This window comes from Hylobates moloch, unplaced genomic scaffold, assembly GCF_009828535.3.
Source record: "Hylobates moloch isolate HMO894 unplaced genomic scaffold, HMol_V3 SCAFFOLD_7, whole genome shotgun sequence".
Lineage (NCBI taxonomy): Eukaryota > Metazoa > Chordata > Mammalia > Primates > Hylobatidae > Hylobates > Hylobates moloch.
This window is the reverse complement of record NW_026652282.1, coordinates 41904190-41923152: the sequence shown is the minus strand read 5'-3', so window position 1 is coordinate 41923152 and position 18963 is coordinate 41904190. Positions and strand designations below refer to the sequence as shown.

The 18963-nt window shown below is 38.1% G+C and overlaps 1 protein-coding gene and 1 pseudogene across 4 annotated transcripts in view; both read left to right on the top strand.

The window, feature by feature from the left end:
- Positions 1-18963, top strand: part of SLC9A7 (solute carrier family 9 member A7) — a 160782-nt gene that overhangs the window by 22661 nt on the left and 119158 nt on the right. The gene's annotated exons all lie outside the window — the stretch shown is intronic.
- Positions 12683-14230, top strand: LOC116812211 (charged multivesicular body protein 5-like; annotated as a pseudogene).

The window sequence follows — 18963 nt, the reverse complement described above, 5'->3', positions numbered from 1 at the left end:
TCTTTCTTTCTTTCTTTCTTTCTTTCTTTCTTTCTTTCTTTCTTTCTCTTTCTCTCCTTCCTTCCTTCCTTCCTTCCTTTCTTCTTTCTTTTCTTTTCTTTTCTTTCACAGGGTCTCACTCTGTTTTCTAGGCTGGAGTGCAGTGGTGTGATCTCTGCTCACTGCGGCCTTCACCTCCTGGGCTCAAGTGATCCTCCCACCTCATCCTCCCAAGTAGCTGGGACTATAGGTGCATGCCACCACACTTGCTAGTTTTTTTTTTTAATTTTGTAGAGATGAGGTCTCACTATATTGCCCAGGCTGGTCTCGAATTTCTGGGCTCAAGTGATCCTCCCACCTCAGTCTCCCAAAGTGCTGGAATTACAGGCATGAGCCACTGCACCTAGCCCCAAATTTTCTGTGTATGACTGATTAACAAAACATTCAGTGAGTTATTACCTAATGCATTGTAATTTGCTTGATGCAATTTTTCAGTATTTCAAATATCCAGTCCTTGTGGGAAAAGGCTGATAAAACTTGAAATACTAGTAAACAGACTTCTGGTTTCAGCCTAGATATGTGGCATGCAGAGCTGTCATCCATACAACAAGAAAAAGCTGGACAAATGGAATATTAATAACTTTTCCTCAACCTAGGAAAGAAATGGAGATTTCAGGGCAAATGATTAACCCAAAATCAGGAGAGAGACAGGTACCACTGAAGAAAGAAACAAGACCTGAACATTTGCTTACTTGGGATACATACTGTTGAATGGCATATAAACCAGTAAGAAGATTAAACCAGAAATTTGTAATGAATTGCTCAAAGTTGGGGGCCACAGATATAGGGGTTTCTCGCCCTCTTACAGGTGTTTCCTCCAGGATTCCTGCCAAATACTCATAGGGAAGATCAGGGAGAATCCTGAGAAAGTTTTCCCTGTGTCTTGGCTGGGGTAGAAGAACAAAAGCCACTGCCAAAATCTGCCTAGATATCTCTCCATCTCCCTAAGGAACAAAAGTCTTAATCTGCAGGAAGAAAGTAGCAGAAAGTGAGAGTACTGGTGGAAACCCACTGTAATTGGGGAAGGAGAAGAGGAAAAAGAAAGAAGCTCTACATTCTTGGGAAAGGAAATGAATGCCTGGTAGGCCTGGCATTGCGTTTGGAGGAGGATCAGGAATGCTTATGAAAGCCACAACCCCAAGACCCAGGTTCACAGTATCTGCATAATATTGCAAATTAATCAGAATATCAGAGAATACCCCCATTTCTCACCTCCCTACTACAAAGCTAACAAGCATCAAATAAAAATAACAATGGAATAAGGCCTGGGGAGCTGCAAGAGAGAGATTCTCTCTGGGGAGCAGTACAAAAACTTAAAAGTCAAGTATGGAGACCCAAAGCCAAGTGAGGGGAAGACATTGAGAAAAACCTTGTGGCAAATTTCCCAATGCCATAAAAACAAGCTATCAGTACAGGAATATGAAAGCTCCTGAGGCCCTGAGCATAACCATGGAAACAATAATCTTCAAACCTAGCCCACCTCCTAATTATATTAATACAAACCTCAATGCTAAAGGCCTATCAGAAAAAAAGGTGTACTCATCTTCAAGTATAAAAAATATTTACCTCAGTACCATTTTGATACAAAATATCTGACCATCAGAAATACATTACAAGACCAAAAAGGCAAGAAAAGGCAAGAGACAAAGCAATCACCAGAACCAGGCTCATGTATGACACAGATGTTGGAACTATCAGAGAATTTTTTTTAAACTATGATTAATATTTTTGAAGCTCTAATGGAAAAAGTAGATAACATGCAAGATCAGATAAGTAATTTTAGGACAGAGGTGGAAAATAAAAAAAAATCAAATTCAAATGCTAGAAACAAAAAATACAGTAACAAATGAAGTAGACTGTGGACTGTAAGAGTCAATGAACTTAAAGATATTGGAAGGCAAAGAGTGAAATTATCAGAACAGAATATCCAAGAGAAGGGTAACAATGTCAAATGGTCTAACATTCACATAATTGGAATCTTGGGAGGAAGAGAGAGAATGAGAATGGGACAGAAATATTAGAAGAAATAATAGCTGAGAGTTTTCCAAAATTAGTGACAGATGCCAAACCACAGATCCAAGAACTTTAGAGAACACCAAGCAAGATAAATACCAAAACAATAACTGCTTAAAACTAAAGACAAGGCCAGGCACAGTGGCTCACTCCTGTAATCCCAGCACTTTGGGAGGCCGAGGTGGGCGGATCACAAGGTCAGGAGATCGAGACCATCCTGGCTAACATGGTGAAACCCTGTCTCTACTAAAATTACAAAAAATTAGCCAGGCTTGATGGCAGGCACCTGTAGTCCCAGCTACTCGGGAGGCTGAGGCAGGAGAATGGCATGAACCCAGGAGATGGAGATTGCAGTGAGCCGAGATCACGCCACTGCACTCCAGCCTGGGCGACAGAGCAAGACTCCATCTCAAAAAAAAAAAAAAAAAAAACAAAAAACTGACAACAAGATGTCTGGGTGCGGGGAGGGGACAGGGGGAGGAGTGGGGGAGGAAGTGCTATATACAGAGGAAAAGGATAAGAAATACAGCAGACTTTTCAGTAAAAGACCATGCAAGCAAGAAGACAGTGGGATAGCTTCTTTCAAGTGTTGACAGAAGAAATTGTCAACCCAGAATTCTATATCCAGTGAAAATGTCCTTCACAAATGAAGAAGAAAAAATACTTTTTGAGACAAACAAAAACTGAGGGAATTTATTGCCAGCAGACCCACTCTACAAGAAATGTTAAAGGAAATTCTTCAGGCAGAAAAAAGATAATATAATTTGGAAAACTGGATCTACAAAAAGAATCAAAGAATGTCAGAAATGAAATAAGTGAAGATGAAATCTTTTAAACATTTAATTGTTCTAAAAATAAGTGATTTTTTAAAAATAAAATTTATAACAATGTGTTGTGTGTTTATAGCATATGTAAAAGTGAAATGTAGGACAACAATAGCACAAAGATGGGAGAGAGGAATTGGTAAAATACTGTTATAAGGTCCTATGCTCCTTGTGAAGTGGCTATATTATTTGAACTCAGATTATTTAAAAACATATTCTAAACCCTAGGATAACTATTTAAAAAGTTATAAAAGAGGTATAAATAATAAGCCAATAGAGGTGATAAATTGAATAATAAAAAAATGCTCAATAAAACCCAGAGAAAGCAGAAAAAAGAGGAAAAAAGGAACAAATTGATCAAATAGAAAACAACTAACAAGATAGTAAATTTTGACCCTCCATATAAATAGTTGCTTTAAATGTGAAAATGTGAATCATCTAAAAGACAGAGATTATCAGATTGGATTTAAAAAAGCAGACACAATTTATAAGCTGTCTACAAAAAAAGCCCACTTTAAATATAAAGACATAGATACATTATGCTAAATGAAAGAAGTCATGCACAGAAGATCAGCCACTGTGCGGTTTCATTTATATGAAATGTTTAGAAAGGGCAAATATATAGAAACAAAGTAGGTTAATGGTTGCCGAGGGCTGGAGGTGGAAAACTGGTATTTACTGTTAATGGATACCAGGGATCTTATTGGAGTGATTGTGTTGATGGTTGCATAACTTGTTAAATTTACTAAAAATCATTGAATTGTACACTTAAATTGAGTGAATTTTGTGGCATGTGAATTATAACTCAATAAAATTGATTTTAAAAAAACAATAAGTGTGGTGATGCAAAAAAAATGACTGTGGCCAGTTTGGCCATTTCTTGTAGAAGACTCTCAGCCACCTGAAGGCTTCCAGATCCTTAATAACTTATCAGGTCCCTGCCAGCACAGGGAACATCATAGACTTGTCAGCAATTAAAGGAACAAGAGTAATGAAGATTTACATTAAAAAATGAGTGTGAAATAATGACATTCCCAGATAAACAAAGACTGAAATGTTAATGTCTGTTCATTTTTGCTTCAGTGATTTGGTATTCTGTTTTTAGATGTGTCCACTTTAATAATTTTTATATCTTCCTGATGACATTATGATGAAGGGTCTTTCCATCTATAATATTTATTGTCTAAAGTTTATTTCATCTGATATAAATGTAGTTACTCTAGTGCTTTTACCATTGGTGTTACCTGGCATATGTTTTCCAGTCCTTTTACTCTCTACGTATGTGTGTGAGTGTGTGTGTGTGTGTGTTTTAATCTACAGCAATGGTTCTCAACTGGGCAATTTAGCCCCCTTGTGACATGTGACAATAGCTGGAAATATTTTTGGTTGTCATACCTGCATGGCAGCTACTGACATCTAATGAATAAAGGCCAGGGCTACTACTAAATATCCTATGATGCACAGGAGAGCCCTTACAACAAAGAATTATCCAGCCTGAAATTTCAGTGGTGCTAAGGTTGAGAAGCCCTGATCTAAAATGTGCCTCTTTTAAATAGCATAAAGTGGAATCTTGGGTTTTTCCCCAGTGTGACAATTGCTGCCTTTTGATTGCAGTGTTTAGTCCAGTCCCATTTAATGTAAGTATTTGTATGGTTGGATTTATATCTGCAATTTTGCTATTATTTTCTATGTGTTTCATGTAAGTTTTGATTCTTTGTTTCTTTTTCACTGCCCTCCATGTGTGTGGGAGAGATAGTACTAGTTTACCATTTTAATTCCTTTGTGTTTTTTCCACTATATTTTTGAGTTAGTTTCATAGTGGTTGCTCTAGGGATTACAATAGTCATCTTAACTTAATCTCAATCTACTTTAGTGTGATGCTAATTTAATTCCAGTAAAATATTGAAACTTTCTTTGATTCTAGCTCCATGACCGCATCCCTCCATCATGCTAGTATCGTAAAATATGTATCATCTATATAAGCTACAACCCTAACAATACAGCATTGTAATTATTGTTTAATTCAGTTTTATGTCTTTTTAAGAGTTTAGAGAAGAGAAAAAGGTATATATGTGTATAGTGTTTTATAGTTACTCATATTTTTACATTTTCCAGTGCTCTTAATTTCTTTGTGTGGCTTTGAGTCATTGTCTAGTATTGTCTATAGACTTCCTTTAGTATTTCTTGTAAGGCAGATCTGCTAGCAACAAATTCTTTGCTATAGATAGCAGCAAATAGTCTTTTTTAGGTTTGTAACATGTGTATATAGCCCTTAATAATGTATTGTTTAGTCTTGCCTATTTTTGTACTTCCTGAGTCTTTTTTGCCAATATTTAAAAAATGTTGAGTAGTTAATACATTTACATGGTGTACATATAAAAGCAAATTTAAAAGGGACAGATTGAAAAGGTATACCTCACCCCCAGCTCTCCATTTCTCCTTAACATTGTAGTAACCACTTTTCTTAGTTGTTTGTCATTTCAGTGTTTCTTTATATAAATAAAAGCAAATACAAATATATGTGCTAATTTCCACCTTTTCTCTGACAAAAGGTAGTATACCATGTGTCCTGTACTGTACCTTGTGTTTTTCATTTGATTTGTCCTAGAGATTTTGCCATATTAGTACGAAGAGGTATTCCTCATTCTTTTCTTTCATAGCTGTGTGGTATTCTATTGTTTGGATGTACCATAATTTAGTCCTTTGTTGGTGGGCCCTAGGGTTGTTTCTTATAATAATCAAACAATACTGTAGCAGGAAACCTTGAGCATCTTATGTATGTGCGGGTGTATTTGTAGAATAGATTCCTGGGAGTGGGACTGTTAGATTAAAAGGTATATGCATTTCCAATTTTAGATGACATTGCCAGATTCTTCTCATTAGAAGTTGTAGCATTTTTTACTTCCTCCACAATATATGAAAGTGCTTATTTCCCCATCTTCTTGCCAACAGGGTGTGTTATCAAACTTTTGGATCTTTTTTTTTTTTTCTTGAGACAGTCTCAATCTGTCGCCCAGACTGGAGTGCAGTGGTACGATCTTGGCTCACTACAACCTCTGCCTCCCGGGTTCAAGCGATTCTCTTGCCTCAGGCTCCCGAGTAGCTGGGATTATAGGTGCCCACCACCATGCTCGGCTAATTTTTGTATTTTTAGTAGAGATAGGGGTTTTACCATGTTGGCCAGGCTGGTCTCAAACCCCTGACCTCAGGTGATTCTCCCGCCTCAGCCTACCAAAGTGCTGGGATTACAGGCATGAGCCACCGTGCCCAGCCAAACTTTTAGATTTTTGTAAGTATGAGGGAATGATGTCTCAGCGTCATTTTATTTTATTTTATTTTTTTTTTGAGACAGGCTGGAGTGCAATGGCACAATCTCAGCTTACTGCAACCTCTGCCTCCCGGGTTCAAGTGATTCTTATGCTTCAGCCTCCCTCTCGAGTAGCTCGGATTACAGGCGCCTGCCACCATGCCTGGCTAATTTTTTTTTTTTTTTTTTCAGTAGAAACAGGGTTTCTCCATGTTGGCCAGGCTAGTCTCAAACTCCTGACCTCAAGTGATCCGCCCGCCTCAGCCTCCCAAAGTGCTGGGATTACAGGCGTGAGCCACCACACCCAGCCCTCAGTGTCATTTTAATTTGCATTTCTCTTATAAGTAATGATGAATATCTTCTTAAAAGTTTAAGGGCCATTTGTATTTTTTTTTTCCTGTGAATTGCCTACTTATATTCTTTGTCTATTTTTCTTCCCATGGGCTTGTCTTTTTTCTTGAGTCCTAGGAGTTTTTTGTATATTACAGAGATTAGCCCTTTATCTGTGATGAATTGCAAATATTTTTTCAGTTTTTCCTTTTTAGCTTTGCTTATTTATTTCCTCCTTCTTAGAAGTTTGTTGTTATAATTATCAAGTGTTCAGAATCTTCAATTGTTTTATTTTTAAATTTTTATTAAATTTTTATTTTTTAGAGACAAGGTCTCTGTCATCCAGGCTGGATTGCAGTGGTATAATCATAGCTCACTGTAATCTCAAACTCCTGGGCCCAAGCAGTCTTCCTGCCCCAGCCTCACAAATAGCTAGAACTACAGGTGCACACCACTACACCTGGCTAATTTTAATTTTAATTTTTTTTAATTTTTTATATGGGGTATGGCTATGTTGCCCAGGCTGCCCTTGAACTCCTGGCCTCAAGTGATCCTCCCACCTTGGCCTCCCAAAGTGCTGGGATTACAGGCATGAGCCACTATACCTGGCCCATTTTTTTAAGATGCCTGGACCTTATCATTAGAAAGATATTCCCCACCAAATGGCTACCAAATTGTCCCAACACCAGTGACCAAAATGTCCATATTGACCCCACTGATTTGAGATGCCTTCTCTTTCATCCACTGACTACCTGTATATATTTCTGGACTTTCTGTTCTGGTCCATTGGTATTTCTCTATTCATGAATTAATACCACAGTACCAATTGTTATGGACCTTAGAGTATATTTTAAAATCTGGTAGGGCTAGTGGCTTCTCATTGCTTTTTTTCCCCCTGAGTCTTCCTGGTTCTTCTTGTTTGTTTAGTTTTGTGTATGACTCTAAAATTAGCTTTCCTATTTTCTGTCCAAATGCCTATTGGTATTTTTATTAGATAGCATTGGATTTATGAGTCAAAGTGGGAGAATCATTTTTATGATGTTGATTCTTCCTATTCAAAGATCTCCTGCGACTTTCCATTGGTTAAAGCCTTTTGTGTTCTTCTGGAGTGTTTTTGAGTCTTCCACTTAAGTTTTGTACATTTCTTAAGTTTATTCCTGGATATTTTATATTTTTGGTACTATTATAAACAAGGTCTTCTCATCCATTTTATATATATATATATATTTTTTTTTGTTTTGTTTTGAGACAGTCCTGCTCTGTCGCCCAGGCTGGAGTGCAGTGGTGTGATCTAGGCTCACTGCAGCCTTGACCTCCTGGGATCAAGCAGTCCTCCCACCTCAGCCTCCTGAGTAGCTGGGACTACAGGCATGCACCACTCTGTCCAGCTAATTTTGTTCATTTTTTGAGAAGACCAGTTCTCACTTTGATTCCCAGGGTGGTCTTGAACTTTTGAGCTCTGGTGATCCTCCTGCCTTGGCTTCCCAAAGTGCTGGGATTACAGGCATGAGCCACCACACCCAGCCTTATCCATTATATCTTTAACCTCTATTGTTGTTCTAGATTTCCTTCACTTTCTTTTTTAAAAAAGATTTTGCTTAGCTCCATTTTTTTTTCATTTTTTATTCTCATTTTCATAGCCCAGGATGTTTTCTTAAAATTTTCAAGTGATTCTTACTGTATTTCTGTCTTACAATGAATTATCTTGAAAATTAATGTAAGAAATCAACATTGTGAAGATTGATCAGGATTTCTAGTGTAAATGTTGGGTGTAATGGTGAGTTTATCTTAAGTCCTTAAAGGGTATGAAGGCTGAACCCCAGAGTGTATTTTGACATTGGTTTAGTGAAGGCAGGCTGAGCACGAACCAGAACTTGAAACCGTGAAAGTTAACAGATTAGCTACTGAATAACTATTTTAGCTAAATGTTGAATGGCAAGGGTTAAAAATAAATATTTGTCCAAACCAAAATATCACCAACTTAGAATGAACCTCTGAGTTAAATAAATCTGAAATTTTATTCAGAAATATATTATTATTGCAATTTTATTAAAAATTTCAGGAATCATCTTTTTAAAGTTTGACACTGAAGGCAAGAGATAATTTCTTTTCTTTCTTTCATTCTTTTTTTTTTTTTTTTTTTTTTTTGATGGAGTCTCGCTCTGTCGCCCAGGCTGGAGTGCAGTAGCGTGATCTTGGCTCACTGCAACCTCTGCCTCCCTGGTTCAAGCGATTCTCTTGCCTCAGCCTCCCGAGTAGCTGGGATTGCAGGCACCCACCACCACGCCCAGCTAATTTTGTATTTTTAGTAGAGATGGAGTTTCGCTGTGTTGGTCAGTCTAATCTTGAACTCCTGACCTCAGGTGATCCACCCACCTCGGCCTCCCAAAGTGCTGGGATTATAGGCATGAGCCACCATGCCCAGCCAGCAAGAGATAATTTCTCGGCACCATCAGTTGCTAGATTGCATGTGAGTTCATTAGATTGTATGTATGTCATACGAAAGAGATAACTAGAAATTAAATGCAACTCTAAAAGTTTGTTTTGCAATGTTATAAATGTTAATGCACCAAACAATTCTACAAAGACTAGAATTATGTTATAATCTTATATCTATTATTGTGTCTTGTATTGTTACTTAAATTTTTAGGTATTTATTGGCTTAACCAAATATATTGTTTTTCCTTAAGTTATTTAATTATTGCACTCTTCATTAATTCACTCAAATATTCACTGGCTGTTTACCTATTTTTTAATGTATTCCCTTTTTAAAAGCCAGGTTTATTGAGGTATAATTTACATACAACAAAATTCATTTCTTTTAAATATACAGTTCAATGAGTTTTGACACTGCATACACTTGTGTAACCACCACCAAAATCAAGATAATAGAACATTTCTGTCCCCCTGGAAATCTGCTTTTGCGCAACATGCCCTTCTCCTACCCTAGCTCTTGGCAACTACTGATCTGTTTTCTGTCTCTATAGTTTTGCCGTTTTTAGAACATCATATATTAGATAACCTTTTGTTTTCTAGCTTCTTTCACTTAGCATAATGCTTTTGAGATTCATCTGTGATGTAATGTGTATCAATAGTTTGTTCCTTTTTTATTGCTGAGTAATATTCCATTGTCTGGATATATCACAGTTTACTTATATATTCACCATTCATTGAACATTTGGGTTGTTTTCAGTTATGAGTTATTATAAATAAAGCTGCTATGAACATTTGCTTACATGTCTTTGTGTGAGCACGGGTTTTCATTTCTGTTGGAATAAATACCCAAGGTGAGATTCCTTGGTTGCATGGTAAGTGTATGTTTAACTTTAAAAACCTGGCAATCATTTTTAGAAGATCTGAACATTTTTCATTTCCATCAGCAATGTAGAAGCTTTTCAGTTGTTCCACACCTTTACCAACTTTTGTTATTTAGGAATTTTAAATTTTATCAATTCTAGCGTGAAATGGTATCTTACTGTTTTAATTTGCATTTCCCTACCGACTAATAATGTTGAACATCTTTTCTTATGCCTATTTGCCATCCATATATCCTCTTTGAAGTCTCTGTACCTGTTTGCCCATTTTAAATTTATCTTTTTTTGTCTAATGGAGTTGTGTATTTTATATTTTCTGGATACCAATCCTTCGTCAGATAAGTAGTATGCAATATTTTCTACCTGTCTGTGGCCTGTCTTTTCATTTCCTGAACTGTGTCTTTTGAAGAACAGAAATTTTAAGTTTTTGATAAAGTCCTGTTTATCAGTTATTTTTTCCTTTATGGTTTGTGCTTTTTGTGTTTATCTTAATACATTCTTAATAGGTTAACTATTTTGTATATCAAATTAACAGCTCTCACAGTCATTAATTGGTACTTTATTACAGTAATAAAGATAAATATATCTCTCAAGAGATTAATACAATTTTTACTCCATCTTACATATAGACTTAATAAATACAAATGGTACACTTTTTTATATAACTCAGATTGTTATGCTGTTCACTGTGCCATCGTGCAATAATTGGTCACTAACAGTTAAGGGATACCAAAAATGATATTGCAGGAGACGTTCAGTTACTTCTGAAGATCAGAGATGATTTTTGCCTAAGTCAAACTTTGGGATATCCCTAATTTACATTGGCTGGTTCTTTGTGTTTATTTTGGCATTAAGTACAGATTTAAATCTTTCCATGAAGAGACTCAAGCACAATCATAATTTTTCACAAGACTAAGTCATGTGCTGGCTACCCAAGCATTTGCTGACTATTTGTTGTACAGGGACACAGGTCCTACTCACAAGGATGGCTATGGGAACATTATGCAAAGGGAGTTATTAAGAAATTAGCTTTGTGATCCCTCTGGGGTATCTTCCTCCTGCTATGGAATCAAGAGAGTGGTTTGGATGAGGCTTGTGGCCTTTAACATTTCATGTGTATAAGGATCACTGTCATCCAGACATCGGAACTTTTAAAATTCCATGACTTTCCTTCACTGTACCAGAGTAATTGTGACCCAGCTTCATTTGCTTAAATGCAGTTAAGGTTTTGCTGAATTTTTAGTGTTTAAGAGATTGCGTTGGGGTACCAGGTGATAAGAGAAAATAAAAGGTTTCTGCCCCCGAGTTGACACTCTTGAGTGTAACACAACTGTGCACAGTGAGCCAAAGGGTGAGGCAGGCTGTGTGGCTGAGTTTAGGGTATGTGGGGATCAGTTGTAGGAGATGAGACAGGAAACATATTCAGGCAATAGATTGTGGGGGACCTTGATTGCCCTTTTGGGGCCCAAGGCTTCATTCCATTAAAAAGTGAATTGGCATTCATGAGTGAAGGCTTGGGCTGATTTAGGCCTACCTGAGAGTGACCCTGGCCTCCTATGCTCTATGTCGTTGAAAACAGTAAGAGTTAAGATAATTGGGGGATGTTGCACCTGCCTTGGTTGTCACATGGAGCTGCCCCTCCACTGGGAAGCTGTAAATTGGCATGGGGACATTTGGTATGCCGGAGGGTGGTATAAAAGATTGACAGGAAAAGGGGCTGTGTTTTTTTTCATCAACAAAATCCACAAACATCTTGCCTATCATCCGTGGCAGTCATACGTGACCTGTGTGGATGAGGGGCAGAAGTAGCTGTAGACTTGGGTAGCTGCTGGGCCTCCCATTGAGATGAAGCTGCGGTCCCTGATGGGTTTCCTCTCCTGTGTCCTAATATAAAGGTAAGTACATAAGTAAATATTGTATTAAGTGGAAACCGGTGTGTCTTGGGGCTCTGGTTGCCGCTTGATCTCATCACCATAGCTGTGCCACTGCACTGACACCTTGAAATGGAAGGTTAGCATTACAAACTGGGCTAACTGGACTTGTGTTGGGGATGCCGGAGATCTGAATGGGGGTTAGAGCAATGATAAGGTGAGTATAGGGAGGATCATCTGCCTTCAGGACAGACACTGAGACTCCTGTCAGCAGTTCTGGCACATGGTCTGGGGAAGAAGGAAGAACAGAACTTCCAACTTTAGCTCTGGTGAGAGGTCTGAATGGGGCCGGAGGCTCTTCTTAGCTGTTTAAACATTTTAAAAGTTTTTATTTTAAATAACAAAATTTAACAGTGCTTATATATGCCAGGCACCATTCCAGGCATTTTATTTTATTTATTTTTATTATTTTGTTTTTGAGACAGGGTCTTGCTCTGTTACCCAGGCTGCAGTGCAGTGGTGTGATCATGGCTCACAGCAGCCCCAGTGTCCTGGGCTCAAACGATCCTCCCAACTTCGGCCTCCCAAAGTGTTAGGATTGCAGGAGTGAGCCATGGCTCCTGGTCCATTCCAGACATTTTATAAATATTAACTCATTTAATTCTTCTAACAACTCAATACCATTTATAGTTTCCTGAGGAGAAAATTGAGGCACAAAGAAGTTGAGTGACTTGCCCAGGTCATGTAGCTTAGTAAATGGTGAAGCTGAGCTTTGAATCCAGGCAGTCTGCCTCTAGACTCCCTGCTCTGAACCCTTCTGATTCCTATAGCTTCTCTTCCCCATTCTTCCTCATAAGTAATAAGCGGTTTATGGTTTTGCTCCAGTGTTTGGGTTTCTTTGCAGCCGCTCAAGATCAACCAATTCTTCGGGAAAGCGAAACCCAAGGCTCCACTGCCCAGCCTGACTGACTGCATTGACACGGTGGACAGCAGGGCAGAATCCATTGACAAGATTTCTCGATTGGATGCTGAGCTAGTGAAGTATAAGGATCAGATCAAGAAGATGAGAGAGGGTTCTGCAAAGAGTATGGTTAAGCAGAAAGCCTCGCGAGTTTTAAAGCAAAAGTGGATGTAGGAGCAGCAGGGCAACCTTGCCCAATAGTCATTCAACATGGAACAAGCCAATTATACCATCCAGTCATTGAAGGATACCAAGACCACGGTTATTGCTATGAAACTGGGAGTAAAGGAAATGAAGAAGGCATACAAGCAAGTGAAAATCGACGAGGTTGAGGATTTACGAGACCAGCTAGAGGATATGATGGAAGATGCAAATTAAATCCAAGAAGCCTGATTCACAGTTATGGCACACCAGAACTGGATGAAGATGACCTAGAAGCAAAGTTGGATGCACTGGGTGATAAGCTTCTGGCTGATGAAGACAGTTCTTATTTGGATGAGACAGCATCTGCACCTGCAATTCCGGAAGGTGTTCCCACTGATACAAAAAACAAGGATGGAGTTCTGGTGGATGAATTTGGATTGCCACAGATCCCTACTTCATAGATTGGCATCATTCAAGTATATCTTGTAAAACAAACACATATTATGGGACTAGGAAATATTTATCTTTCCAAATTAACAAAACAGATTTACGTTTCTTTCCTTTCTTTGAAGGAAAGTTTAATTACATTGCTCTTTTATTTTTTCCATTAGGAGACTCATTGTTTGGGAAATGCTTTTTTTGTACTAAAATTTGATAAAATTTGATTCCTTTTTTTCTTATGAAAATTGAACTTAGTTTAAAAGTATCTTTGGCTTGTATGACTTGTTTTCATTCATTAGTAATAATTTGAAATAAAACTAAGGAAATGGAATGTTAAAAATCTATGACACTGTAACTCTGCAGTCTCAAAATGACCTGATAAACTGATAAGACAAAGATGAGATTATTGGGGCTGTTCATATTATGTTTCAGAACCATTTTCTATTGTGGTATTATAGGTTGGTTAAAGTGATAGCTTTTTTGATGGGTTTTGTTGTGTCTTGTGAACAAATCATTACTGTGTCCAATATTGGAATGGAGTTATCACTACTGTAGCATGAGTGGGTATTTTTATTCTATGGTTTCCTCAGTATTACATCTTCACTTGTATCAATAATGAATATTTCTTGATATTTAATGTATAGGACATTTATACTCAATAAATATTTTTCAAAAGGATATAATTTTAATGATATCACTTCAGCTTAAAACCTCTACTGCGGAAACCAAGTTTAATAGAATTTTAATGTCATTTTAGCTTATAACTCCACTACAGAAACCAAGTTAACCATTGTGAGGAAAGAGCAAGGAACAATCTGGGCTTGGGCCCTGGGTCTACCATTTACTAACTACTGAGTAGTCTATTCAACTTCTCTAAGCTTCTGTTTCCTTATTAGTAAAATCGTGCTTATCTCATAGAGCTTTTGTGAGGAGTAATTGAGGTAATGGTCATAAGTACCTTGTTAACCACAACGGGCTATTCTCATATGAAGGACTGTTAACAATAAAAAAGCAACTGCTTCAAAAAAAAAAAACGGAATTAATCGTTTTTAAAATGTCATTGTTTGTTGCTGCTGTTGTTGTTTTGAGAGGGAATCTCACTCTGTTGCCCAGGCTGGAGTGCAGTGGTGTGATCTCAGCTCACTACAACCTCTGCCTCCTGGGTTCAAGCAATTCTCCTGCCTCAGCCTCTCAAGTAACTGGGGCTACAGGTGTGCGCCATCACACCCAGCTACTTTTTTTTGTACTTTTAATAGAGATGAGGTTTCACCATGTTGGCCAGGCTGGCCTTGAACTCCTGACCTGAAGTGATCCACCCGCCTCAGCCTCCCAAAGTGCTGGGATTACAGGCATCAGCCACTGTGCCCAGCCAAAATGTCATTGTTGATGACTGAGTCAGAACACTCACACAGGTTACAGCTGCACAGGGTGACACCACTGGGCAGTTTCCAGGAAGCATGGATTCCTTATGGTGTGTGCGGGTGAATATAGCACCTGCCCTTTGGCTTGTACCCCTGTCCTGCATACCAAGGAAGGCCTATGCTATGGTTTTAGGGCCTCATATCACATTTCTTGACCCCCTTTGCTACTGAGACAGTCCCCTCTCCAAAAATTCTTGGGGTCGGAAGGTGTATTTCCCCCTCCTCTTGGCATCCTTGACCGGGTCCGTGGCTTTGATGCTCCTGTAGTCTCCTACTTTGCCTTTCCATAGGAAACCCAGGCAAGTCTGAACAATGAGTGTGCATTTGGGGCTGACTCTGGGATTCAGACATTGCTTTGTGGTGGTGTTTTTGCTTTCTTTTCTTTTCTTTCTTTCTTTCTTTTTTTTTTTTTTTTTTTGTAGAAATCTTATTGCCAATATACCACGGGCTGCCCCACCCAGACACATTAGTCATGGCAAAAGAAGCAAATCATTCCTTTTTGAAGATGAGCCTTATATTACATGAATCATTATATTAATCCTTACATGAGGTCCACCTGTTATATGTGGTGGTGATTGTATTTTGTCCATATTTCTTTTGCTGGGTGGGGAGATCAACTGTAGCTTTTTCATCCTGATTTTCATTCCTTGCTACAAAGCAGTGATTTGGTTTCTAGGTCGGCATTGTGAGGAGCCTAATGCTTTGTCACAGTACTCCAGCTCCTCACACTGCTGGCTGAACAGAGGCTGCTAAAATAGGTTGATCAAGTTGTGTTTTTCATTGTCATATTTTGCACCAAATGAAGCGTGACACATCCCACTCTGTGACAGAAGCTGTGAGTGACAATTGGTTCCGTGTGGTGACCTAAAATGACAACGTTACCTGCTGCTTACTAAGGAAGAATCTTCTGGAGGTTTTCCCTGTATCTCTGCTTGGAGCCCACAATAGAACTTGTGTATGGCATCTAATAAATTGCAATCCCAGTGTGACAAAGACCTGCAGGCACAGAGAAGAAATAACTTGGTCACATACAGTTTTGGAGTTCTCAAATCACTCATTTAATGTTATTTTTAAACATCCATCTCTCATTTGGTTACTTTAATAGTCCAATTCTTTATGTGTAATACAGAAATCAAATATCATAAATGGGATTGATAAAAGTCCTTCTTTGCCTCATGGAATTTTAGTTTTTACAAATAACCTTAGAATAATTCAGGTAACTAAGGTATTTGGAGCAACAGTGCTTACTTGTACATGAAGAACTATCACTCTCTATTCTCCATTTTTCTGCAAGTAACTTAATTAGCTAGATTAACAAACATTGTCACAGAAACAAAGTGTTTTTTTAAAGCTATGGATCCTTGTGTTTATATTTTTAAAAAGCCATAAACAGGCATTTTTACCTTATTAAGAGGACTTAAACAGGTGTTTAAACATTAAGACAGTGATGATTTTAAAACATAATAAAACTCTTAAGGCTTTTGTTTTGAAACCCACATTCATGCTACTTATATGTGGAACACCTTTGTATTTGGGGGCAACGTGCTATTAAGGCTGTTGACCCTAGTACTCACTACCCACCCTTACACACACACACACACACACACACACACACACACATATCAGAGAGAAACAGTGTTATTTTAGAGCCCAGGACCATCAAAATAGTTTTTTGACTTATCAAGCCTTGAACTAGAATAGGAAACCCACATTTGTTCTAGTGTTTATGTGTTTAATAGTTCATACCGTGAAGTTATATGTTGATTGCAGATGTGGGAAGCAAAATGGAAAAAAATGCATCTTGCCGACAAACATCAACGAGTGCCTTCACTAACTGCACTTAGCACAATACGTAATCATCTTTTCTCTTTGTTTACTTATTTATGGGCTACCCCTCCCTACCTGCTCTAGACTGAAGTTGAAAAAGGCAAGGCCTTTGCTTGTCTTCCTCAAGATTGCTCAGATATTGTTTGCAATAGAGTCCCCATAGACTTTGGTGGGTTGGTGGCTGTGATAGGGAGGGTCTTTTGTCAACCCTGGGCCTTCACTTTGGAAGCCGTGCTGTGTTGTGATTAATTCTAATAAACCCATGCAGCATCTGAAGATAACCCCACAGGGAATTGAATTTTGGAGCAAACGTGTTTATTTCTTGGAAGCTTAATGGATGGATTGGAAAAAAAAAAAAAGAATCATTTGCTTCTAGCTTTGGAAGCCAGAGAAACCACAGGCGGAGGAGCATGCCCTTGTCCCTCAGTCTCCTATTAGCTTGCAGCTCTAATTTCTATCCAGGGTAATATGGCCGAGGGGAACTATTTGCATCTTTGAAAATTCCACTCTTCTGCTGGCTTATAACAATAGAACAGTGCAAATGTATCTTGTGTGTTCTCTACCATTATGGATAATTACTAATGAAGTTTCTTTCTGGCAATTCTCATTAAGTGATTTAATTTTAGAAGTGGAAAGAACCATACCTATTGGAACACTTGAATGTCAACAGACTATTAAACTATTAAGAATAAGAATTATTCCCTGGAATTTTGTAAGATCACCTTAAATCAAATTGTATTTTCAAAAAGGACCATAAACATAACTGCAGTCAGAAAAAATGTTTTAAATCATTATTAATGTAGTTATATGTATAAGGACTGGAGGCGATCCTTTTGTGGGCATGCTGATTTGAAGTCCTTTGTTCAGCCTGTTTGTTCTTAAGTTTAGATTTTGTTGTACTGTGAGACCTTAACCTTTAACATCCGCTCATGTGATGCTTTATCGCTTTTTTGAGAGGTTTTATTATGGAAATTCAGGATATAGTCTTGGCAGTCTAAAAACGTAGGTGGTTTTGCTTTGCTATATCATCTCAGTGATCCTCGGGGGTTGTTTGGATGATCAGTTCCATCAGCTAGGGTCCCCTTCTTTTCTCTTCTCTGCCACGGCTGTGAGGGAGGTCTTGGAGGACAATAATGCCAGGTAGAGGAGGATGCAAGGTGTAAGTGGGGAATTCTGAGGAGTTGAATATGAGTGTTTATGTGTAGGGGCAGACGGCAGTGGGAAGTGAAATTGGCAGATGCCAGTGCTTTGTGGGCCTTGAATGCCATGTTAAGGAGCTTGGATTTTTTTTTCCCATGGATGATGAAGCTGCTCAATAATTTTAAGCAGGGTCATGGCATGACTAGCCTCATTTGCGATTCAGAGAAATTAGTCTGGTGGCTGATGGAGAAGGAATGATTGGGGAATCAGGGGAGAAGCAGGGGGTATAGTTAAGAAACGATTGCAGAAAATCCAGTCAGGGAGCTTGAACCAGAGTAATGATAATAAGGAGAAGAGGGGGTGACTAGGAAAATGCTTGAGAAGTAGAGTTGGCAGGAGTGGGAAAGGACAGGATGTGGGTGTGATGAGGTGCTACTCAGTGGCACTAAGTTTTTGTGCTTCAATCAAATAATTGCTCAAGTCCTAGAACCAAGGCTTCTTTCTGAGGAAAATCTTGTTTGTGATTATAGAACTTCTCTTCAGCAGACAAGAATATGCAAGTCAAGATCTTTGATTTCTTTTTCATAACAAGTATCATTACAACCAACATACCTGGAAGATGTAGCCTATAGATCTTTTATGTTACCAGCTATTGAGGTCCTCAGTAATGACCTTAATCATGTTTGTTGTTCATCTTGTTCTTGTCAGAAGGCTGGCTGAAAATTTTGGTATTTGAGAGAGGAATGTTCTTAAGGAATATATTACTTACTAGTTTCTCAAAAAAATAATTTAAGTCAAAACATCAGGAAATGACAGATTAGACCATGTTATTTTGCCCTTCAGCCTTTCACTCCTGGAATTGCCCTTATAGAACCAAACTAACTTTATGTCTTTAGTTTTCTCTTAGAGCTACTCATATATGGAATGCCTTCACATTTAGGAGAAAAATGTTATTAAGGCTGTTGACCTTTGTGGCCCCCTCCCCCTAATTTCCACAAAACCCTGAGATAGTTTCTTCTTAGAGCACAAGACCAACAAAATATTTTTTTGAGTTATCAAACCTTAAGCTAGAGTAGGAAATCTATGTTTGTTCTAGTGTTTTCCATTTTGTTCTTGTCAGCAAGAAGCACAAAGTTTTAAGCTTTTCTATGGTTTTCCTCAAACAACTTTTAAAATTATTATATTTATTTATTGTACTCTTTATTTTATTTATTATGCTCATATATTAACTGGATTTGTGTTTTTAGTTTAACCCATTTTAGTCAATTGGGTACTTTTTTTTATTATACTTTAAGTTCCAGGGTACATGTGTACAATGTGCAGGTTTGTTA